This window comes from Anser anser (assembly GCF_964211835.1).
Source record: "Anser anser genome assembly, chromosome: 2".
NCBI lineage: Eukaryota > Metazoa > Chordata > Aves > Anseriformes > Anatidae > Anser > Anser anser.
Genome location: NC_139721.1, coordinates 81847501 through 81872699, shown reverse-complemented (window position 1 = coordinate 81872699; position 25199 = coordinate 81847501). Strand labels below are relative to the sequence as shown.

At 45.2% G+C, this 25199-nt stretch overlaps 2 protein-coding genes across 6 annotated transcripts in view; one reads left to right on the top strand and one right to left on the bottom strand.

Annotated features, from left to right (window-relative positions):
• LOC310893273 (uncharacterized protein) overlaps positions 1–25199 on the bottom strand; it is a 296192-nt gene that overhangs the window by 240981 nt on the left and 30012 nt on the right. For both annotated transcript variants that reach the window (XR_014578859.1, XM_083821963.1), the window contains 3 exons: positions 14619–25199; positions 5850–5961; positions 2718–2828 (listed from right to left, as the gene is read on the bottom strand). The exon at positions 14619–25199 is cut by the window's right edge. The gene's annotated coding sequence lies outside the window, so the exon portion shown is untranslated. The remainder of the gene's footprint in view (positions 1–2717; positions 2829–5849; positions 5962–14618) is intronic.
• Positions 12915–25199, top strand: part of LOC310893272 (cadherin-6) — a 107955-nt gene continuing 95670 nt past the window's right edge. For 2 of the 4 annotated variants that reach the window (XM_083821958.1, XM_083821959.1), the window contains exon 1: positions 12915–13099. The gene's annotated coding sequence lies outside the window, so the exon portion shown is untranslated. The remainder of the gene's footprint in view (positions 13100–25199) is intronic. The other 2 variants (XM_083821961.1, XM_083821960.1) reach the window with 1 other exon arrangement.

Sequence of the window (25199 nt, the reverse complement as noted above, 5' to 3'; positions counted from 1 at the left end):
CTTCTTTGAAAACACGACTGGTGATAGCTGATGCAAGTTAGTCTTTCAAACTATATTGTGAATAAAAGCAGGAATATGGCAGCTATATTTACAGAGGGGGCCTGGGTTTAAAGTGTTGGGGTTTTTTAGATTTGAAGGCATCTACACAATATCAGTAGGAATTAATGCATACAAAGCAATGAGTTGGATTTGCTCTTTACTAGTAAGCCTGTTCCAGAGAAAGCACATATTTCTGAAAAGAGTTAAGGTAATACAGAAGTACAGAAAGAAAAAAAAAGATTTTTTCTCTGCTACAAAGCAGTTGTGACAACTTTTTTCTGTGTTCAGCAAGCCAATAACCCTAGTGTGTCTTGCAGCCCAAGAACACCTTCTAGTTGACCACAACAATGTGTCAGTAGCATGGGTGGCTAGCAGTGTATCTACAGCCTGCACAGTAGCAAAGGACAAATCAATGAGGAGGAAAAAAAAGGGGTATTTGTCTATTTCTGAACTTTCTAGTCAACCAAACATCCCACTAGGAAACATCACGTTTCTGTTTTTCAGCTTTTGCCTGCTCCACACCATGTCTTTGATCACACACTTTGGATAACTCAGTGTTTGAAGGTGAAGACTAGAAAGTCAATGAGTTTATTCTGATTAAAAGACAACAAGGATCTGACTTCAGAGCTTTACACGAATAAAATAAATGGAGTCACTGCACAAGACAACTGCCACCATGCTGGACTTATGATTCAGGCAGCGACTTTCCGCCTATTAAGGAGGAAATAGGATGGCAGAGGCCCTTCTATGCGTACCAGACAGGCACTTTGAGCCTTTTGTTAACATTCAGGAAAGCTTCTGCATGGTACCAGAGGAGAGAACAAATGAGGACAGCATTATTTCTGTTGCAACTACATCAGTTGCTGCTAATAGCAGTGGCAGCGGAAAAGAAGAGTGACCTTACCTCCTCTGCTTACTCAGCAGTTTAAAGGCCTAGAAAGGCTAAGATATAACATGAGAAACCACATCACTATAGCCAGATCCAAAGAAAAGAAAGTACCATATTAGTATATGTCCCATTAGGCAAACTTTTATTAAATACTACTCGTGTGTGCTGTACATGGATTGTGGTGTGCTAATATGTATCAGCTAATATGAGTACATTTATTATTCCAGTTACTGTACCGCCAGAAGATACTAATTTGAGATCTAATAAGAATGGGATAAACAATTCTTTTGTTGAAATGATGATGATCCAAACTGGTGAACGTTGATTAAAATAAGCAGAAATAATTGCTTTTAAGTTTGGAGTTTTGTTTAATTCTCTGGGACAGCGAACACCCAGCTTACAGTCTTTCTAGCCCCAAGCAGAAGACATGAGAGAGAAAATCCTCAGCAGTTGTAATGCAACATGACCTCACTGGGGCTTTCCTACAGGGATGATAACACCAGTTTTTGATCATGACATGGCACCCTGCAAATATGCTAGTTAGCTAGGATCTGCTAAAATTTTTACATGTATGAGTGTGGCTTTTTTGTTATGGTGCTCCAATATCCCATGGAGTTGTTATTGCAATACTAGTGTGAGAATTGTAAAATATTTACTGGATCCCTGTAACACAAAACCTAAGCACAAAGAGAAAAAAGAAAAAAAAAAAAAAGAAAAAAAACAGTACACCTTGAATTCTGGGATTCTTTTTAAGGGAAGAATGAACAGTTTAGCACCCAAATGCTGCTGAAAAGCAAAAGAAGTTTGGCATCCAAACCTGACTAGGCTAAATCTAAATGCTTATGTGTAGTTACAGGCTCTTTTAATTGCAGAGAAGCAGGAAGAGTCATAGATGAGCCTGAATCACAAATTAAATACCACAAGGATAATTTGCTCCACCTAGAGCTTTTGTTTTACTGTAAACATCTCCCAGCCTGCTCTGCCTATTTTAAGACAAAGACTACGCGGTGCGAAGTGCCAGTGTGACAGAGTGCTGTTCCTAAGATACTCATACCTCTGGGAGCAATGCTGCAAATATACACCATGTACATCAACTATGACAGGGAGGAGTTGCCACAGAGCTCGAAACATGGTGGGGTCAGCATGGTGACCTGCACTGCTCGCAGGACACGGGGGAAAAGCCGGCAGCATTTGCTCCACATCATGTAAGCTCGTCCGCAGGAGCTCTCAGTACCACTACAGTAACAGATAAACTGTCAGACAAGTCAGGGAAATGAATTTAGGCCAGTTCTAGTGACGTTTTTCTTTAGAAATTTGCCTACGGAGTGAAAGCAGCGACTGGCTGCTTTCTAACAGGCAGCTGATGCAACAAGTAGAGTTCAGCTGAAAGGGGCTTCTTTGGGAGGGAGACCTGATGTGCTGTCACCCTAAAAGCCGTGCTGGGAGAGCAACTTTCCCATAAAAGGGAACACCGCAGCTCGGAGATTTTGCAGGGAGATTTTGTGACGTGCCTGGCACAGCTCCTGCAACGGTCTGTTCCCAGTGGCAAAGCAGCCCTGGTGGCTACCAGCACAGTCAAAATTCGGCTGGGTGGCTCAGAAGTAGCAGAACGGCCCCGCGCTCTAGCTCATAGTTCAGTTCACGACACAGCCTGCACTTTGGAGAGATTATTTTGCACTTTAGAAGCAACTACCGAATACAGCAGCAGCATTCGCCTCCTTAATTGATGTGGAGCCTTTGTACATGTCATTTGTCATGGCAAGGTTTCGGATCCCTGAATAGAGCTCACCTCTTTTCACTGTAATATTCCTGATCTTCTCTTTTTCTATTGATTATGCCTCTATTCCTTGCAGATTTCAAAGAGTAGAAATGCATGGCCAGTTTTCCCCCTGTGAAGCACCTGAGAAAAGAAATGGAAGAATCTTGTAAATCCCAAATCAAGGCAACATAAGCTAGTAAGTGCAAAGGGAGAAAGAAAAAGAAAAAAAATAAAAAAAAAAAGCTGTAATGTTCTGGAGATAAAATGCAAAGGTAAGAAAAGGCTTCTGTGTGTGTTCTGTCCTCCTAACGCACATAAGAGAGTCGCTGCAGCCTTTAATTGCTGGTGGGGGTGGAGAAAATAGAAGGGTTGAAGAAGAGAACCAGGGAAAAAATAATGGAAACTTGACCAGTGACAGGAGCTGATTACTGTTGGCAGACCATAGAGGTTTCAGACTCACGCTGTGACTTAGGAAATAAGTCCTGGCCGGGATGCATTTTTCTGGAATATCCCTAAGGAATATCTATCAGTGATTCATCTAAGCAGCCACTGGATATCATTACTGCTCTACCAAAAATGAAGATAAAATAACAATCTGGAAGAAATAAAAGAAACAAGTGCCCCAGATTTTCTCTCAAACTGTAGCAAAGAGATCATAAGGGTGGGTAAGGAAAGGAGGGGGGAAGGAAGAGAGGGCTGAACTTTTCATCTGTACGTCCTCAATTTGCCTTTAAGCTGTGCACATTGAGTTTACTCTTGTCAGAAGCTACCACCACTGTACTTTGTAGCTCTTAAAGAAAGAGATAATTGCCTTTTTCTCCAGTCACATGCTCACTAATATAGAACTTTATTTTTTTTCCCCAGCCCTACACAGTAGGACCTCCATCACTCAAAATAACATAAGCTTTGCTAGAGATGTTAATGCACTATCCAAAGCAAACAGAATGCAGAGGCTCTGACAGGTTCACATTTTGAAGTCCCTTTTGAACTCAGAATTTCTCTTTTTTGTCTGATGAACAGTAGCCAATTATAAATTATAGCTCTTTCCTAATGCCCCACCCCAACAGTTCCTATGGGTGAAATTCCTACTGGGGTGTGTGCTGCATTAGGCTGTTTTTATATCTCTGAATAGTTGGGTATTTTCCCTATCATGATGTTTAGCTGATACATAGCTAGTCATATGGGAGAAAACAGATAAGAGAATTAATTCTAGAAAGAAAGAGCTTTATGAGTCTACGAGCTTTTTTTTTCCTTGTTTTTCCTTTTCTTTTTTTTTTCTTTCTTTTTTTTTTTTTACTTTTGAGTCAAAGACATGCCTAGAAACCTATTTTAAACTGTAGCATCAGATACTCAGCTGGACTTCTAACAATGGTTCACTAATTTACATCAGATGCCCCATAGGGTCTATTTGACTTGCAAGTTTAAATAGAAGATTGTTACTGAGATCAGTGTTCTTATATATAAACATATAGCCGATCCAAGGAGAATGTAAATATCTACCACAAACCAAACCCAGCCTAGATTCTCTGAACCTTGTAGGAATTAATTGCAAGAATTACACTTTGGAGCTTTTAAAGTAAGAGATAATTGCCTCTTTTTCTGTCACGGGCTTACTAATACAGAACTTTAGTTTTTCCAAATCCTCCACAGTGGGACCTCCATAAGTCAAAGTAATGTAAACTGTGTGAGAGATGCTAATGTTAAGCACTAGAAAAATATTCAAATTGGCTATACAGTATTTCAAGTGTGAAAAAAAAGCCTGTGGGTTCAGGAAATATTTCCTCACCCAGTTCAAGGAGAACATGTAAACAGGATTTTTTTTAACCCTCCATAGTCCACAGGGGGCTTGCTGCAGTGCTAATCCCCATAGCGTCTCAACCCCTGATTCAAAGATGCAAACCAGACATCCCAGCCTTGGGGGAACTCAAGTGCCCAAAGTTCAGCCTGTTGCTAATTAACTTGCAGAGCTACAACCCCGGTCAATAAACCAACATTTCAGTCACAGATAAACTTATCATCCATTGAGTGTGGACAGCTCATGCTTGCCAGGAATCCAAGAGCAGCTGCTGCCTTCCTCTGCTTTATCATGGGTGCTTGCTAGTCCACTCATTTCCACTCAACTGCAAGATGGTCTGTTCTTACAAAAGCCCACTTGCATCGCTCTGATTCCTGCTGAATGTTTCCCACCCTGCTAGAAGGCCCACTGAACAAAAAATTAGAAAGAGGATCAGCTAGAAGATGTTTAGCTCTCTTTCAGTACAGTACCTATTAATGGGAACTAGGTATATCCCACAGCGTTGCACTTCCTAAAATAGCTACAGGCAGAGGAGACAGTGAAATGCAGAAAACAGAGTGTTAATTCCCCCATGAATTACTATCACAGTTTGCTGCTAATTGAGAAAGTAAATAAAAAAGGTCCTGACAATATGCTCTTTTCTAGTGGGGGCTATTCTCATTAAATGCAAAATAAAAGGTTGCCGCTTCTCCTTCTGACTGCAAATCCTTTACAGCGGAGCAAATGTTTCTCCTCATTTAAGGAAAAAAGACCTAAAATTACATTAATACGAGGCTGAGAAGCCAGCTGCATTATGCAGTTTCAGTATTTTCGTTGCACTTCATGGCAACCTGCAGCGAGATGCCACATCCATAGGGATCGTACTCTAAATGTCGCCCGTAGGTATAGTTGCGCAATTCCGTATGAAAGGAGACATAAAATATTCTGCCAAGGGTTTGGCTCCTGGTTCCTACAGGTTACCTGAAAGGAGCAGGGCTTGTGGGAAGAGAGAACACAGGATGACTGGGCAACCACATATACAACCCGAAGGATTAGGAGGAGGGGGTACAGGCAACCAGCATGGGAGCAGAAGAGATGGAAATTTTCAAAAGGCTGCATTCTCCTAAGGAGAGTATGTGTATTTACAAACACTGCACAGGTATTCCTGGCCTTTTGGCTGCAATCACACCTTCATCTAAAATGTGGACATCTGCTTGAATTCACAATGTTCCTGCCTTCTTAAAATGCAGGCTTGGATTAGCGTCACCCTCTTATGGGAGCAAGACTTTTACACCCACAAGAGGTAGGGACTAGGTATCTATTAAAATATACTGGTCACTGGACTCCAAAAACTGGGATCACTAGGAGGTCTCTGATGACTGACCCACCTGGCGGCTTGAATCCAGGCACAAGAAGCTGAAGTGTCCATTCTTCAGACGAAGGCTCTTGGGAGGAAGCAGATGAGAGGAATTCCAAAAAAGAAGGAAGCAGAAAAAAGACCTGTTGTGGAGAATAATAAAACAGCCCACATAAATTTCATTGCTGAGATTCTTGCTAGCCCTTTGCCTTCAGCCAAACATCAGGAACACCGAGTTATAGCACTTATATAAAGTGTCATGCACAGGGCCCACGTGGTGTACTGGGTGTTTGTTTTCGCTGGGATGACAATATCACTCGGCAAGCAGGAAGGGTGGCAGCAGATTTGTTGATTAGCTCACGTAAATTCTCATACAAACCTCTAGCTCATTTTGCAAATTCTGTACATAGCTAGCTATTCTAGAGAAGTATCTTGGGGACTTTTCATCATTTTCATTACTATGCTGCTGTATAATTTCTCCTGAAAAGGAAATGTACCTCTTAATGTGCAATCTGACATTACTTTTTTTTTTCCAATGACATTGTCATTTAAGGAGTTCCGCAACCTCCGCATACACATGAATGTATGTATGTAAATATGTATAAACGCATATATATGCATGCATGTATGCACATGTATGTATATATATGCAGTTGTTCACTATTTCCTCATATTTTACACTGCAACAGATGACTCAAATATTTAAGCTAAAAATGACTTTAGCCAAAGTTAGGTTTCCAATGACATCAGTTTCTGTGACTGATCATACAGCACATCCCACAGTTGGTTTTGGTGACAGAAATCTGGTGAATTTTGACAGAGGCAGGAGCAACGTGACCCTGGGTTGAAGAGGGAAAAGTGACGTAAGCTACTTTGTTAATAAAAATATAATGTGGATTTAAAACCTTAGTGTAAGGTGTATGGTAGAGAATTCAGCTCTAGTGTAATCCCACAGATGACTGCGGTCAACCAAGGTTATAGGAATCAAAAAGTAGAGGAGTTGAGGGAAAGAAAAGCACCACTTTTTAGAAAACTACTCCAAACTGACCTAGTATTGCTTGTGTGGATGAACTAACCTCACACACAAGCAGGTATACGAATGAATAGCGTTATCTGGAGAGATGAAGATTTGGAATAAGTCATAATCCTGAGAAGGAGGAATTGATCAGCTGAGGAGGGAATGACCTGTGGTTCTCAGCAGGACTTATCTGAGAAGTGAGAAAGATACGCCTGGACTGAAACCTTTGGTAGGAGACAGATGTGGCAGGCACTGTGAATAGGAGGAGAAGACACTGGTGTGAGCTGGAGTGGAGCAGGAATCAGGTTTGGATTTCATCCCCAGATCTAAAGCAACCCGCTGCATGAAGCTTAACTCACTTCATCTCTTCATTTTCCTTTTCAGCATTTGAGCCTTTTGGCTCAATTTAGGTGACTAACCCTTTGGGCCTGGAAGTCTGTGAGTGGATGTGTGCACGTGTGTACTACTGAAAAATACACATGGATTCTGATGTATTAATTATTTGCCTCACCTTTTTAGTGCTTTTTGTCCCATTGTGCTAGGTGCTGTGCAAAGACAGTCAATTCTCCAGAGGTTATTAAAATATAAAGTATGTTCATGTCAGACTCACAAGCAAGTTATTACTGCACAGTGAGTAGCCTACATCAGCTGAAGCACAGACACTGTTCATATAAGCACACTTAGCCAGGAACAAATGGAAGATAATTCTTTTTAGCCGAGTCCGCGGTGAACAGGAATGACAAAGTTGAATTACATGGTGTTCTCTACCATCCGAAAGTACAGACAGACAGCTACTGTGGCTCTGGCAGGGAGGAGAAACTGGTTAAGCCAGGGTAACTTACACAGGAAGTTTGATCCCTAAAAGAAGAGAGAATTGATGAATATAAACAGACTGGGGACTGCCAAGAATGCAAGCTTCACACAAATAAATAATAGCATTCACAGCCCAAGTGGTGCACTTTCATAGCAAATGCAGCCCTGCAGACGAGTGCTGTGAGTTCCACAACAAATTAAAGGGAGTTTTCCGAGAAAATGAAGCATTTCTTGAAAAACGCTTCTGTACATTTTTTAAAATATTCCCAAAGCACCCAAAGCTTTAACAGAGCTGGCCAAACAGCACTGGCTTCTAATATAACTGCGGTATCCTTGCATGTGGAAAGGAGTAATGTCTACAGACTCTGCCTAGTGCCCATGACTAACACCTCCTACAACAGCAGCATCAGAGGAACACTGATAACATTTCTTATCAGTTACAGGGAAGCCATCAAGATTCAGAGTGCACCCAAATGACCTACAGTGAAACGTGGTCATGAACTGATCTCACTGTGTAGCGTTTGTTCAGCTGAAGGGACACAATCTGATTTTCCATTTGCTACTAGCCCATGCATGCAGATGTGTGTTGGCTCCTCACTTATCCCAATCATGCAAGCTTTTGGTTTTAAAGACCATACTGGTTGTGATGTATTTATTGCCATGGTGTTTCAAATGGAAGATGTTTCTGCCCTTTCAGGCCTCTTCTATGGCAAGCAGAAGTGCTAGCTGCTCGTGGGAGTGCTGATTAGAGCCATTATAACCTGTTGAGGCAATGAAACTCCCAATGCGTTAGCTGCTATTTACATGTCCTATTTGTCTATGCTCACATTTTTATGCTTCTGCCAGGAACGATCAGTCAGACATATTGGTAATGCCGAGGTGAAGGACTCCTTACCGTCATGCTTAAAAGCAGAGTTTCCTTGTGGTTTGCAACGAGTCTGGGCTGAACCCTGAAGTTGAACGGTTCAGTCTGGCTGAACATAACTAAATTGGATGTATGTGGGATGTATCTGCCATTCTTTAGCTTGTTGTTTTCACAACACAATTCTGTAATTACTGACTCCATAAGCAACATAACAACAGCTGTTCTTGTGATATTTCAATACCACTGGAATTAGGAGAGGCAAAAAATTCGGAGGTGTGTGACAGCTTTGAAAATATCTGTTTCAGTATGAGTTTCACTGAAACAGGGCTTGTTTTTATCATCCACGGGCAAGACACCAGAGGAAAAACTGGGGGAAGGTCATGATAGTCAGGATTATTCAATTTGGAAGTAATAGCCATTTCTTAAAGAAAAATGGTGCTGTTTTGAACAGTTCAGAGGTGCACAGAGCAGCAGAGAAATAGCATGTTAGAAAACTGAATTTCCAGAACACTTTTTAAAATAAATTGTCATCTTCAACTAAAACTTCAACCAGAAGTTCCATGCTGGTAAAAGGAGAAAACAAAGGAGAAACCAAAATTGTTATCATTTTCTAATTACCTTCATCTCCTGACTTTCACTACTGAAATTGCGAAAGACAGATGCTCAAGAAACCGTAAAACTCGAGAACTCAAAGGATTTGGAGTTACAGGTTCCCTACTTGGGAGGCAGCTGAGAGGTTCAGAGAGCAAGCTACAAGAAACCAGGTAGATTTCATAATGTGTCAATGAAAAGAGCATAGGATGATGAAAATTTTGTTTCTTTGTTCTTTTGTACCTTGCAATGGGAAGCTCTTTCGCTGTAAAATATCTATGGCATAGGAAGAAATGGAGTACTTCCTCACATGGCTTATGAAGCCACAAATCTAGCTATCACCTACTTTTCTTCACCGTTTCTTGAAGGAGGTAAAAAATCCAACAAACTCAAATTAGAATGAGGCATTTAGATTTGCTGGAATAACCTCTTCTGTTTTGGGAGCTTGATTGGAAGAAGGATGTCATCAAGAACAAAACTATTCAGAGAAGAAAAACATGCAACAGGGGGTTGTGTGCAGTCACTGGGATCCATCTAGCAAACCATTACCTCTCCAGTGGTCCACCAGACCATAGGTATGGGCAAAGAGGACAGGAAAGTGGTTGAAACTAGCCGGTTTCCTTTGTATTGCAAAGGATTGGGATTAGAAACACACACAGGGTCATGTTCAGTGCTGTGAGAAGCTTGTATGGCTTGAGGGATCTTGGCCTCTTACAATTGTCTGGCTGATCCTTGATCCCTGCACGTAGATCTACAGGACTGGGTTTAGAGACTTAGAAAACATGTAGCATTCAAGCTTGGGGAGGCAAAAAATGAAAACAGTTTGGATTCTAGTAGCAAGAATAAATGAAAAAAAATACATGGTTTAAGCTATCCAGAAGCTCACTATTTTCTTGATCCTTAATATAATCTGACACTGCAATTAAAAGGCTATAAATATAAAGCAAACAAACATAAAAGACACATTTATACCCTATATTGTTCACCTGTAGAACTCATTATCACAGAAGGTCAGAAGTGTTAAACTGTGGATTTTTAAAGATTTGCATGGTGACCACACATTGCATCTGTAATGATGTGACACCAGGTTAATAATTTATTCTATCTTAAAATTTTTGGCATCAGCCTATTGCTTACCAGGTTAAACACAATTTTCTTTCCTGCTCTTGCAGTGAAGCAAAATTGTAATTTTTTTTTTTTTTTGGGGGGGGGTTGTCTTCATCTGGAAAATAAAAATAAAAATGAAAAGAGTGAGGAGAAGTTCTGTTACATTGAGGTTTCCCCTTTACAAAGTCAGAAGATCCCTTCACATTTTTGAAAAATAAATAGAGCTGTGAAAACTCTGAAGTGTCTTGTTCATGTGAGAATTTACAAAGTGAGACCTTCAGATTGTTTCACAGATACTGCAGCCTGTAGTGAACTGTAGGTAGCTTTTCAGTGGCTTCAGAAAATTTCTTTCTAGTCCTTAAACCCCACATAAAATCTTCCATTGTTTAGAAATGGGATCTCTCCTGAATAGCTTAGAGGAAAATATCACATATTCCTAGCTCACGCTGTATTTTGTTTTTGCACTGATGAGATTCATGGACATTTTGGTCATAGTTTGGGTATTCCACAGAGACCATAGAGGCAGATGTTGCCACTTTGGATCTTCGTTCTGGCCAGTTCAGTGCTATGTCTATCCATGGGCAGGAACAGTTGCTTCAGAAAACAGCCACAGGCAAGGTGGGTGTGTGATGATATGTTTTACATGGAGTACTCATCCTGATTTCCAAATATCAGATGGGTTCAACAGCTGAAAAAAATTAGTTTAATCTACTTTCCTTTTTTTTTTTTTTTTTTTTTGTAAGTATTAAGTGTAACAACTCCGACCACTGCAAGCTGGACACATAGCCAGCCAGTCCTTCTTTGAACCTTCTTAAATTCTCCACCTCATGTCAAGGCAGTAGGTTTCAACCAACGTTGATTTTGATTAATTTTCACATGCCTAGCTGAACATTTCACTCAGCTGATGTGTCAGGTACAGGAAACTTCATGGCCTAATGGCCTGATCCAGTCTGGGAATTCTAATATCATTATAGCTGTCAACAGAAGAGGGTTGAAGAGGAAGGGCATCACCCTGACAATGTCCCTCAAAAATGAAAACAAGTCTTCTTCACACAGCTACAGACTTAAAATTGTCAACCACAAATTGATGTAATTAATGAGAAGACAAAAACCCCAAGCAGACACTTTGGAGAACACAACAGTTCCTGTGCTAACCTTTCCTTCTTGATGAAAATACAGAAGTCCATCTAGGACATAAATAGCCCTGTCCTGTCTGAGGAAATAATGCCAAGAAAAAAAAAAGAAAAAAAAAAAAAAGAAAAAAAAAAAAAGCCTAGAGCAGCCTTATTAAAGCTAACTAGAATGAGACACATCCAGAAATGAATAATGCCCAAGGAGACCTCAGGGTCAGAGTGGGCAGTGAATCAGACATTGACAATGCAATATGGCAGGGAAAAAGGAAGCCTGCAAATGTGGTCTGTCATAAGGGAGAGAGAGATGGTGTCCAGGAGGGACCCTGGGGAATACTCTGCAAATACTCCTGACCCGTCAATGCCAAAAAGACTGCTAATGAGGGGACCAGGGGAAGTTCAAAGAAGAGCGAGCAGAAAGATCCGCGCACTGCAACAAGCCAGCCGCGTGGAAAGGCGATGCGGCCAGGAAGAGCCGTGCCACCTAGGTGGCTTTGTGGGGCCATCTGCATTAGGAGGGCTCGCAAACACACGGCAGGCAGAATCCGGCCTCTTTCCAGTGCCTTGGCGATGGGAGGTATCACGCGGAGCCCTTACGAGTCCGATTTTGTGCTGAGGAAGGGCTCTGCCAGCACAGCCACTGCAGGGAACAGCTTGGGGGCAGCCTCAAGGAGCACAGGCCCTACGTGGGGGATGAGAGACGTGCTGCGGAGCTGCTGCAGCACCGCAGGAGGGACAGCACGGGCAGCAGGAGAGTTACCTGGACTTGCGGTGCTCGCCGCGCTTAAATCACGCTAAAAGCCTTGAAACGGTCCAGGAGCGGGAGGACACAAAGGTGGCTTAGAGCCAGCGCAGAGCCATCCTTAAGACGTTCAGCCTGCACAGATTGCGGGAGGTGGGATGAAGAAGAAGGGAGGGGAAAAAAAAAATACCCGAAGGCTTACGGTGGGCTAGCAAGGGAGGCAAGGAGACGATAAAGGTCAAACCTAAGGCCGGGGAGAGGCGCCGGGAGGCGAGGAGCGCAAAGCCGCACTTGGGGCGACATTTGCCGTGCGTCTTGCAGGGACTGAGCGCAGCTTCAGCCGCCCGGGGCTCCTTTTTTTTTGGGTGCAAACGGTGCCGGCAGGCAGCCGCCACCCCGCCCTGCGACCCCTCGTGTCCAGCCCCCGGCGGCCGGGGTCCCCCCGCGCCCCCTGCCCGCCGCACTTGTCCCCGGGGTGGGGGGGACACGGAGCCGGCCGGCGGCTGCCTCCCGCACGGAGCTGCTCGGGGGGAGCTGGAGAAAAGGGGGGTCGGAGGGGCAGGACCCCCCCTGCGCCCTCCCCCCGCCTCCACTCGCAGAGCCCGTCCCGCTCCGAGCATCCCGGCCCCGGGGCGGCGGCTCCGGCATCCGCAGCGCTGGGGGTGCGGGTGTGTGTGTGTGTCCGTGTGTCCGTGTGTCTGTGTGTGCGTATGCGGGTGTGCGCCTGCCGGGGAGGCAGGCAGGGAGGGAGGGAGGAGTTTGTCTTTTTTTTTTTTTTTTCTTTCCCTCCCATCCCTCCCCCCCTCCCTCCTTTCTCTCTCCCTCTTTTTTTTTTTTTTTTTTTTATTAATCAGGAGCACTGAATGGAAACCAATCAGATGGAGAGCCCCCTCGGCTCGGGCTGCCTGCATGCTGGAGTTAAAAAGTGCTGCCGGCCGAGCGGCAGCCCCAGAGAGAGGCGGGCGGGCTGAGCGCCGCCGAGCAGGGGCCGGGGAGCCGCCGCCGCTGCGTGCCGGTAAGGAGCGGGGGCTCCGCGCAACTTTCCGCCCTCTCCTGCCAGCCGCCTTCCCCCTTCTCCTGCCCTTTCCCTGCGCTTATCGGGAACGCTAATCCAAGGATTTGGGAGCGGGGGGGGGTGGGGGGGGGGGGAGCATTTATTCTGCAAAGTTGGCTGTAGGGTGGCGGGGGGCTCCTACCCCCCCCCCGCCCCCCAACCCTCCATCCCATCCCCAACCCTCCATCCCAACCCCAACCCTCCATCCCAGCCCCAACCCTCCCCTCCATCCCAGCCCCAACCCTCCCCTCCATCCCAACCCCGACCCTCCATCCCAGCCCCAACCCTCCATCCCAGCCCCAACCCTCCATCCCAGCCCCAACCCTCCCCTCCATCCCAACCCCGACCCTCCATCCCAACCCCGACCCTCCATCCCAACCCCGACCCTCCATCCCAACCCCGACCCTCCACCCCAGCCCCGGGGCTCCCCCACGCTGTGCCCGGTGGGCTGGGGGCGGGCGGGGGGCACGGCGCTGTCACCGCAAGCCGGGCGAAGGGATGCGGCGTGTCCCCGCTGGGCAGCGAGGGGCTGGGGGGTGCGGGAAGGTGGGGAGGGCAGGAGGAGGGTGGCGTGCCTTTGGAACAATGGTGGGAACAGTAATAACAAGAATAAGAGCACGAATAACGCCGGGAGAGGAGACGCAGTAGAAGAACTTATAAAATTAAAAGAGAAGAAAAAAAAACAAAAAAAAAACTGTCCTGGCTTTTTGGCACTGCTGAGTTGCAGGGAAATGGATACAGGGCAAAACCCTCCGGATGAGAAGCGAAAGGCGAGGCAAAGTGCGGAGCTGAAAGGGGAGCCCAGCTGAAGCGAGGCGCTCCCTCGGTGCGAGGAAGGGGCCGAGGGGGCAGATCTGGGGACGCTGCCGGCACTGACAAACGTGAAAGCCTTCATCTGAGGAAGGCACGGGCTGGGGAGCGATGGAGCTGGGGGAAGAGAGCGGGTAGGCGTAGCGGCATTTTACAGGAGAGAAGTTGGATAATTACAGAAAGAAAGTGCTGAATCTGGTTGTTGTCAGTGTTTCTAAGGAGCTGGTAACACACTTCGTATGTCAGATAGATTGAACTGTTTCTGTATTCATGTGCATGTAACACCCACATGCACGCACGCTGGCACACGGTGCGGATACTCTCTACGTGTATTCTTGTGCAGAAGGTTGAGCCAAGAGATAAGCAATAGCGGTAGAGGTCAGTGGCTGTGGGAAGAAGTCCTGTCACTGCTGCAATAAAATCCATATTTTATGGAGAGTTAAATGCAGTACTTTGTAAGTGCAAGTGGATGGTCACCTAAGTAACTCCTGATGACATTCAAGGATCAAGAAGCTTAATGACCAGAATTACTCCCAGCGTGATGGCACAGCTGCTACTTTTATACAAATCCAGAGGCTGGGGCATCTTTTTCCTTCTACTTCTACACGATGTGAGGTTTCAAAGTTCGGTTAGCACTGCATGGGGAGGCTCTGTAGCAAAAATTACTTACCGAGCGTAAGGTCAGTCCTTTCTCTGATTGACCCTTCTTCTGGCACAGCTGGAGCAGAGGGGAAAGCTGTGCCCATTTCCCCAGGAATCGGCGAGGGCAGCACACACGTCCACATGTGCACTTCATGGGCTGTGTGTGCGAACACATGCGCAAGGAGAACGGCACGATCAAGAGCAAGGTTATTTTCATTCCCTTTTGTCATAGGGCTGTATGTAATAGCACCCTGGAAATAACATAGTTCGGGGGGAATAAAATTGCTCAAACGTGAAGACCTCTTCGGTTTTAAGCAAAATAGGCATAATTCTCCCAGTCAAGATAAAGGCTTATCTCATGTATTTGCTGGGCTGCAATCTCTATTACGCAGCCAGTTCTGTGCACAAGTGCTTGCATATTACTTAAAGCATTCCATAAAATTGATTAACATCTGTTCCTGAGCAATATAATGCCATGGGTAATGGTGCATCCCTATTCATTTCTTTTTTCTTTTTTTTTTCTAATTCCTGTTTAAAGGTAATAAGTTTGCACGTCACAGGAGAGCCGGGTCGGGCTTGGAGGCTTGTGATCAAGATCAAGTAGATTCCTTTATCATGGATATATACAGTTTTAGAGGCCTGGCAGCAATGGCACAATTGGATAGCTCCTTTAAACAGCCCAAACATGCTAATAAAGACTGCAGGGCTGAATCCCTTTTTCCTCTCCTCTCTTCTCAGATGTTGTCTGACACGGCACCGGTAAATATATAATCTCATATGCTTCTGGCTTTCAGCTGCACCATAATCTTTCTGGACATATTTCTAGTGGCTTGCAGTTGACTTTTGAGGTGGAGGAGGCAGGGGGGGCAGGCAGCCAGTCCTTGCAGAGCAACATAATCAGAGGCAGAAATACATTTTTTATTTTATTTTATTTTTTTCAGGGAAAGTGGCATTGATTCAGTCCTGTTGTAGTTCTCTGCAATTATCCTCTGCAGCCACTTAAGGACCTGGCAAACTGGGGTCCCCATGGGGACTTATTAGTCCCTCTAGGTATTTTAGCTTTCACACCAGTTCACAGCTCTTACATATTGCCATGCCAGCACTCCAAAGAGCACATTTATAGACATGGTTGTCATTTTCCAACCAAGTTGTTCAGCTAGAAATATGCATCTTAACTTCTGACTCCTCTCTCCCTCCCGCCCTTGCACAGCTTTCCCCTGCAAGCAGTAACCTGCCGCTCAAGGCAGCCTTCCCTTTCATAAAGTTTGCGTTTTGCCATCTGCTGTTTCAAAAATATTTAGCTGAGAGACTTCCTTGAAAGCAAAACACATGCATTAAAAAATGCTTCCTCCCCCCGGCTCCTTTCTGCTGAAGATCTTGAACCCAATGTAAACTTGGTGGAAGTTGTGCTCGTGCCTGTGCAGCTCCCCAGCCGAGATCCGACCTGAGCTCCTCCGCTCGGCGACCCGAAGGCACGCCGGGTCCCTCGGGCAGGATCGTCCCCCCTCGGGTCTGCTCCATGATTTTTGCTTTGGCTGAAGATTTCAGCACGCCGACCTGCTTGGTGTTATAGACTCCTGCAATGCAAAAATTGGGGTTGGGAAGGAATCGCCGTTGGGTGCCCAGCGGGTGCCTGTGCCTTTTGCAGTGGTCGAGCAGATCCAGAGGGCATCGACATTTCTCTGCTGTTAAATGGTGGCATCCATCTCTTGCTTAACTTTTTAGCATGCTGTCTGCCCTTCGTTGACTACTTTTAAACTCTGTTCAGTTGCTAGTGCAATCTCATAGCAGTATGGCTCAAGATGGGCAGGAAATTGCTTATGGATCTCCTTGGAAATGGTGGCTAATTACTGAAACGAAAGGTAGCTGAAATCTATAAGAACGAGTGGGTAAAATCCGTTGGAAACAGCAGGCCCCACTGCGATGGTGCCTCATCCTGCATAATGGTTGCAATTCCTCTGGTGGCTCCGTTGCAATTATACCAGAATAAAACAGAATTGGTTTTCAGTATCTTTTGATTATCGTGCGTGTGCAGGAAATGCCACGGAGAGGCCCCGTGTTGGGAGCTGGGTGTCAGGGAGACTTCTTAATTAACCCCTTCAAGCCACCGCTAGCTGCACCAACTGTGCTGCTTTCTTCAAAGGCTTGGAGTCATTGGGGGGTTGCTTCTTTTTGCTTTGTTTCTAAATAATTACTTTGGTTCCCAGCTCTCAGAAACAAGGCAGATAACCGTAGCTGCGGTTATCCTCACCCCCACCGGGGGCCAAATTCGGCTCCTTTCCAACAGAAACCTTGGAGGCGAGCCCCCCATCAGCAGACGGCTCCGCGTGCTGCCGAACCCAATCTCTTCCGTGGACTCTATGCGGGGTTCGAGTTGCAGCCTAAGTGCCCGAATGTGCTCTGGTGGAGATAAAATCTGGCAGCAGCTGGCTCGCTGGTGCTGCTTGCTTAGTCATGGCAGCCCTTTCCAAGGGGGCTGGAGAAATGAGGGGAGATGTCTTGACATCTCGGCTCCTTTCGTTCAGGATGGGGAGAGAAGAGATGCAGAGGGGACATTTAGTGTGATTAAACTCTGCTGCTTTCTGTCTCTATTTGCTTAACAAAAGGTACAGGGCAAATTAGTAGTCCCTGTTTGAGTTTTAAAAACACCCTCGAAGAATGCATAATAAATGCAAAACACCAGCAGCCTTATGCTAACCAGGGAAGTGACAGAAAAAGTCATCCTCTCGGGGTCGCGTTGTGAGTGACACTGCAGGAGAGCTAGGTGGAGAAAGTACTGCATAAAAGCGTTTTTTAAGTCAGTTTTTTTTTGAGTGCTCCTCCTCACATTGGTGTGGGTTCTTCTTGCTGTACATCTCACCCTAAGAGCTTCTCTCACCCTTCCCAAACAACTGCCCCATATCTGCTGGGGGTCCATCCAGCCTCAAGCTCCCCAGCTTCCCTAGGGCACTGCTGTGCGCCCCAATCCTCATTGCCCACCAGTGGCTTCCCCTCCCTAATTCAGGCAGCCTTCTCCAGCCTTGCACCCATGACTGTCCCTGGTACTTACTCCAGGTGTGGCCGGCTGCCAACATTGTCTCTCACTTTATTTATTTTCCTGGCTGTGTGCTTGGCATTGAAAGGCCCAAACAAATATTGTGAATATTTGTATTTATACCTTTGTTTGTTAACAGGGGCATTCCCTGAAGAAATCAGCATAACTGTAGTTCAGGACTCTTTTTAGAGTGAGTGAATTAACGTGGCTGGTCAGTACATCCCATCCCATGGAGCTGCCCTCCCCTCTCAGTATTTCCCTCTTCCAAAGCAAACCAGAACAGTTTCCCCGAAGGTGCAGCCCCCTTACAGCAGCAAGGGGCAATGCTGGTGGGGAAGAGAGACCGTGCCTTTGTGGTGGGGAGCCCGTGGGCCCTGCCAGTGCAGAAAAGGTGCATTTGGCGTGGGGTTCTCCATGAGTTACGGTGCTGGACCCCCAAAAAGAATCTGGAATTGACACAGTGGTTGCTTTACTGTGACGGTGCCAGAGCCCTCGAAACTGTGCTGCGACGTCCACCATTGCACTGACACGGCTTCATCTCACCCCAGCCACAAGACGCAGTCCCCATGCCGTCCTCTCCACCAAGCACACACGCAAAGAGCAGACACACTTCCATCTGGTTGCGCTCAGGAACGGTGCCAACCTTGCTATGTTTTAAGTAACCTGCTCAATAATGGCATCATTCTGGCATTGCGGGCAGATATTTTATGGATTAATTAGCCTGCCTTGCCAGGATATACATATATATTTCTATATATTCAGAAAGTGCTCGGTTATAGCCAGAATGTGACTATTGGATTTGATTTGCAACATAAATACCCATTGTATCCCCACGGCTCTACCCTAATGACACATCGCAGCACACAGAAGAGAGCACTTTATGAATGGGATCGGTTCTGTCCTATCTGGGTACCTTAATTCCTCTCAGCTAAACTAATTCCATTATCTTGCTGTAATGTTTACAGCCACCTGCAAGATAATAGGTAGTGTTTCTTTCCCACTTCTGCATCTAATCACGGAACCAGAGCAGGAGCACCTAGGAGAAGGGTCAGCAGGAACTGGAAATTAGCACAGAAATTAAAAACAAGTCGTTTCCCCAGGTACTGCAAGTGCGTGCTGGTCTGGGTGTGAGACAGAGCTGCCTTCTCCCTAACTGCTGCCTCTCAGTCGTCAGTGAATAGCTCCTATAAGCACGAAGGCTGCTCAATCAACACCATCATTAGCACCCAGCTCAGCTTTGGTGGGACCAGGCTCAAAGAAATACTTGCCTCTGATGGTAACCCAGCAGTGGGTTCTCGAAGGAGGTGGGAATCCAGGTTTGTTCTGCACGTGGGACAGGCGGCTGGTGGGAGACCACACACCCCATGAGGTCCCAGCAGGGTGCGGACACCAAGCGGCACAGGGACCGACCTCTGTACTGATGCTCTCGCCCAGGGGAAAGCCCTCTCGCTTAGAAGGAAATCCACGTGTCCTCTTCCCCCCCAGTTCCACTACATTAACAAAAATAACAATTAAAAGCATGGTTGCTTTAAGTTTTGCCCTAAGCATTCAGGTGAAAACAGCTTCCTTGCTGAATTGATTCTCTTTGAGTGCCCGGTGGTTTGTAACTTTAGGGTGTCATTAGTCTGGCAATCATTATTTGACAAAAGCATCTTCACGGACAAAAAGAAAGCGAAATAGCTTATAGTATCATGTCACAAAAATAGCACTTTACCGTTGTGAGATGCTCTGTGGATGTCTGGTGGTCTTGCTCCACACAAGGGACAAGGCGTCGTCGATCTACATGGGGCCATCACTCAAAAGCTATTTGAGTGTTTCACCGTCTCTAAAAATGCGCGTCTTCACCACGCAGCCCCCAGAGAGGCTGACCTCTGCAGCTGGCCCTGTTTTACGGAGGGGGGAAGCGGATCACAGCGGAGGTGAGTGGCTTGCCCAAGGTCATGCCAGGAGTCTGCAGCACAGCAGGGATGCTGAACCAGGATCTACAGCGAGTGCAGCTTGCAGTCAACCCTCCCACCTCTCTGCTGCTTACTCAAGTTGTTGGAGCTGATCAAAGAATGTCTGGGGAAAAAAAAACAGATTTGGGTCTCTTTTTTCATCCAGAAGAAAGCCAATTATTTTTCTCAAGGACTCCTTGTAGCCGCTTTGACGCTCTCTTCCCAAAGGACTTTCTGGATGTCTTTTGCTTGTTTGTTCAGTCGTGTTCTGTGCCGAGGGGAAGGGGGAGGCCGGGTAGCTCCAGAGCAGTCTGGGACAAGACTGAATATTTTATCCTCAGGGGACAGTAATCTGAGCTGTCCCTAAGCAAGGTGGAGATGACCTTCCTCTCCGCGTTGGCCTGGTTGGAGCAGCCACAGAGTTTCTTTGCCATTCCCTGCCTTGTCCATTCCCACCTACTTATGCCTGTGAGACAGGAGGGGATAAAGAAGTCTCATAAAAAGCTGCTTCTTCTGCATGCTGCTGCCTGTGGCTTGGGGCAGCCAGAGGTCACGCTCCACTCTCTTCTTCACCTCTGTGCCTGTAGGAATTCATTTCATAGCACCCCTGCTTTGTAAACATCTAAGGAGCAGTATTCCTAGCACATAGCTATGAAGGTGAGCCAAAGGAAAGTTACCTGAATAAGGACATGGCGCACACCAACACCCCTGCCATGGGTATTGATCCGGGAGTAAATAAATAGAGGGAGAGGCAGGAAGACATGCAAACAAAAAAGATGCCTTGAATTTGCAAGCTATGTGGTGGGGTCTGATCCAAAGAGCACCAGGCTCTGAGCTGCATGCAACCCACTGTGCCCTAATGCTTTTGGAGCTGGCCTTACAAACGGAGCAGCCACTGTAAGGATTCAAGAGAGCCTATTTCCTCATTTTCACACTGCGAAGAGTGCTCTGGGAGATCACAGAGCAGGAATATATGGAGTTAGAATCCCTTTCAGAGAGCAAATTCCTTTTGTGAAATTGGTGCTCAATTTAGCTGTCACTGCTGAAAGGGAAAAAGATGCAGAAGCAACTTTTAAGTCCACCAGCCACATCCCTTTAAGCAATCTGTGCTGTGCCAACCACTTTTATAAAACTCTGTATTTCATCTAAACTCCATTTAAGTCTAAATAATATGAATGTCCTGCTACTGTACTTCCCTTCTCACTGCTGATAATTGCCAAGTTATTTCTGCTATAAACAAAGCAGTGCTCTTCTCTCTCTCTGCCTTATCATACCTGGTCCCAGAGCAGAAAGCTGTTAAAGACATGTTTACTTTTAAACATACCACCACACTGCACCAAAGTCCACAAGACTGTTTGAATTCCTAAGTGCCTTCCTGGATCGAGATGTCAGGATCCTGTAAGGCAGTGTTTACAGCTCCCCGATTAATTCAGTGCTGACCAAACGGTGACCTCTGAAAATTTGTAAACTTGGTGTCCCTAAACAGCAGATGAGGAAAAGTACGGGTGGAAACCACTGCGTGAGGAATGATCATCATTTCCCACTGACCTCCCTTCAGTAAGTGATATGGCCCTGGCTCGTTCACACAGCGTGGAGCTGGGTTCCCTGCTGTGCTGCTGCTTCCACCGGTGGCTAGGGGAAGTCAGGGGGGGATGCAGAGCAGGGATGCCTGAATGTGGCAGGAGCATCTTTCCTTTGCACAAGCGTCGCGCCTCTAAAGCCAACGCTTAGCTCAAACTCCTCCTTCAGGTGCCTGTGCCTTCAGGTTGTCTGTACTTAAGAGAAAGTGCATACACATCTGAGGGGAAAATGCTGGCCCAGTGCATCTTATTTATGAATATTTACAGCCATCAGCACAATTCCACAGACAATCTAATCTCAAGCAGCTTTGAAATTCAGCGCATTTCAGAGCAGCGTTTCCCGTCAGAAACAGGCCTGTGCGCTCTGATTTGTAGAAAGGATTTCTCTTCCTCTTAACAAAAAAAAAAAAAAAAAAAAAAAGCTCCCACTTTTCTCAGCACAGAATTTATATTGTTATTAAATGAAATGTATTATCATATTTTAACATTTTAGGCTGTCTTTTACAGGATTTCTAAAACAGCTCCCCATTAATCTCCTGCAATCCATTTGACAGATATCTCAAAGCTACTTGATATCACAGCTACTTTAAGGTATGATAGAGTTTTCCTTAGCAACAGGTTGTAATTTCAACCAGGCTGGTAATTGTGAGGTCAGAAGCTGGTTGCTGCAAACCTAGGAGATTAAAATATACTGCACATCCTTGTTTCCTCTTGAAATACCATCCTGGATCTTGGAGGAGCAAAAGTAAATACCGGGGTTACTCGGGGACAGCTTTTGTCCACTTGGAATGGCTCGTTTAATTAAGCATATTTTGTGTTTATTACAGAAGCATTTATGTTTGGCCAAACTGGCATTAAAAGCAGCCTTCACGTGGTTCAAGCACTTCAGATGCAGATTTAGTTTCGAGCCCTTACCCCAGCAAGTATCAGTTACCTCTCCGGGTCATCGGGGACGGAGCTGCTGGAGCAGCAGTGCTGCCTGAAGAGGGAAGGGGATTTGTAGCAGCCCTCCTGACCCTGGCAGGCATCTGAGCTGCAGGAGACAACCAGAAAACTTTCTCCTGGAGGCTGAACCTAGAAACAGTGGGCGCACAGACTGGAGGGCTACCAGAGGTCACAGCTTCAGTAAGTGGTTGGCCGGGGCCAGGTCAGTGCAATCCAAAACACCTGGGATGTTTTGTTAATTCCCAAACTTAGTGTAGTTGGCTATGGCGGTGACAGAAAGTAGTATATTATGGCTGTGGCAACAGCTTTCAGCTCTGTGAATGGTGAGGCGAGCACATGAAGGAGACACTCACCCAGCTGCTGCTTAAAGTCCCATTCTTCACTTCCTTTGAAGGGGAAATGGATTAAGGTTTGTTATTTTTTATATGTACCACTGATGGTAGTGCAAGACTCATGTTTATTCCAGCTCTGTTTATGGGACGTGCTGTATAACGGGTGATGAGGACGTATTTCCAGGCACCACCCAACTTCCTATTTTCTCCTTCCCTTCCCTATTTCTGTTCTTCTATCGGATTGTTTCAAGCTCATCTGTTGTTTTATAACAAAATGATCCTTCGCCCAGCTCTCTGCATGTTGCCTCTGGGAAGACAAGACACATCAGGAAGCCAAAAGTTCAGTAGACATCAGTGCATTGGAAGTAGGTCTCTGTCCTCACACGTTGTGTCACGGGGCTGGGTGAGCTTGCTCTGCACCTGCTGGTGTACCAGGGGCTGTGACCGTCCGAGTGGAGCAGAGCACAAGCAGGATTCAGCTGCAAGCTAGGATGGGATGAATTATTGTAAATAACTGAGCTGAGCCATTCAAAATAAGTTGCTAATGTAAGCAAGATTAACTTGATGTGCTGCCTGAAATGAGATATTAGAGATGATAGGGAGAGAGAGAAAACTTTTCATTTAGATGGAAACAGGACTGATTAATTAAGCAGTAACGAACAAGAAAGCTTGCCTTGAATTACTATGAGGCTTGCAGTGCTAATTTAACACAAAGTACAGCTCCCAATTTGTTATTAAATTAAAATGGCTTTTAAAATTGTTTACTTTTTTTTTCCTTATCTGCTTCTGTGTGGCAAAATGATTATTCTGGCTAGTTAGAGAAACCAATCAGAGCAACAGAAAGTGTAGGTTGAAGGGGGAAATGATTGTCCTGTTGTGTAATTAAGAAATATACACTAATATCCACGACATCATGAATAAGCACTTCAAAGTAGCATGTTTGCTCTGTGTTGCATATTAAACCAAACAATTAGCATGCTAACAAGCTGCTGTGGACATACAGGGGGAAAGCATTGCACTTAAAGATGTAACTGCTTTTTGCTTTTTTTTTTTTTGAGTCTAAAGATCTGTTCACCTGACTGACAAGTATTGATAAGGAATAGACAAGAAACGTTTCTCCTTCTTCTGCCTTTCCTCTTTCTTGTGATTTTCAGGATAGTTTTAACTTGGTAGACTTTGTGGTTGCCCCGTACAAGGGAACTTTTGCTACGCCACCAAAGTGTGTGATGGAAATGTGAAACACTGTGTGTGATATAGATCCTATGAAACAACAAGGGGAAGAACCTTCTAGTGACTTTGCTTTCTCAATCTCAGACAAGTTTTACTCTGACAGCAATGACTCTATGTAATTTATCATAGGATAGCTCAACAGTAGCAATTTGTCATCCATTGTGATGTAATTTGATGGGTTCATTTCTTAAATGAATTATGGATTATGGATTACCTCCGTATATCAACAACAGAGCTGTATCTTTTATGTAAATATTCCCTCAACTTTTTCTTCCTCTTCCAATCCGTTTTCCATCATACAGAGATGGCTTCTCTTCCATCTAATCTTTCTACTAATAAGGTGTTTAATAATTTAGCAGCCTAAAAAATGAGCATATTTCAAAGGAGTTGGTATCAATAGTAGTATAAGAGCCTCGGGCTACAAAAATGTGGATGAAGCTACCAAAGTTTTAGAGTCAGGATCCCAACTGTCTTTGTGCTTCAGGCAGCTATTTTATTAAAGTTGGTATTAAACAACACCGCCTAGGGTCTGATTAACAATTTATGACTTCCTAAGAAGGATTAGCACAAGCCTATCATTTTTATATTTAAATCTTAATTTGCATCTAAGAGAAACCTTACCCAGGTTTACATTTTCATTATTTATTATTTTTATTATTACCATTGCTGGTTCAGAAACATTGCTTGTGTGAGCACTGCCAGCACCAGTTTGTTGTACTCATCTTTTCGCACCTCATCCCCTCACACACGTCAGAGGAAAAGCTGGCCTCCCGTGTCATGGGATGGGTCTCATCCTGCAAAATGATGAATTTTGCCTCTTGCTGGGCTCAGCTGCTTTTCACTGCCCCTGAAGTCCACTGGGATGGACGGGATTGGCACATGGTAGAGTCAGGCTGAGATCTGCAAGCCTAGGAGCTGAACGTTGTCCAGCTAATGTTACTTTAGAGGGTGAAATCCAGATATACACGACTGAGGCTTGCCTGACATACCTTCTCAGAGAGAAGAATTTTCTTTTTTGACATTTCTTTGATGCAACTAGTTGTATCTCTTTCTCAGTGATGTTTTTCGATGAGCCTCTCTGCCCTGCTTATTAGGTTACTGCTGGGCAGCCTCTGCTAGGAGAGAAGGCAGGGGGTGATCCTGCTGCTGTGTTCTGGGAAGCAGTGGAGCAGGAGCTGTCGATTTCTGTTGTAACAGAGGCAGCCCAGGAAGGAGGATGCTACCAGGTGGAAGGGGGAGGCGAGTACATACCAGTATCTCTGCTGGCCAAACTTCGCTCACAAAGGCAGGCCAAAGACATGCACCCTAGTGCAACACAGTGGAATTCATTCCACTGCAGGCAAGGCTATTTTTTATTTATTTATTTTAATGTTCAAATAGAAAATAACAACAACAGTCTGTTCTGTTATCTTGCTATTTTCAAATTGACCTAATGTTCCCTTTGACTTTTTCCTCTCCAGGTTCAGCTGCTTCAGGAAATTGTATGGCATATCTTCTTCTTTTTCTTTCTTTTTTCCCCTCTGTTTATTTCCATTTCTGTTACTCTTCAGC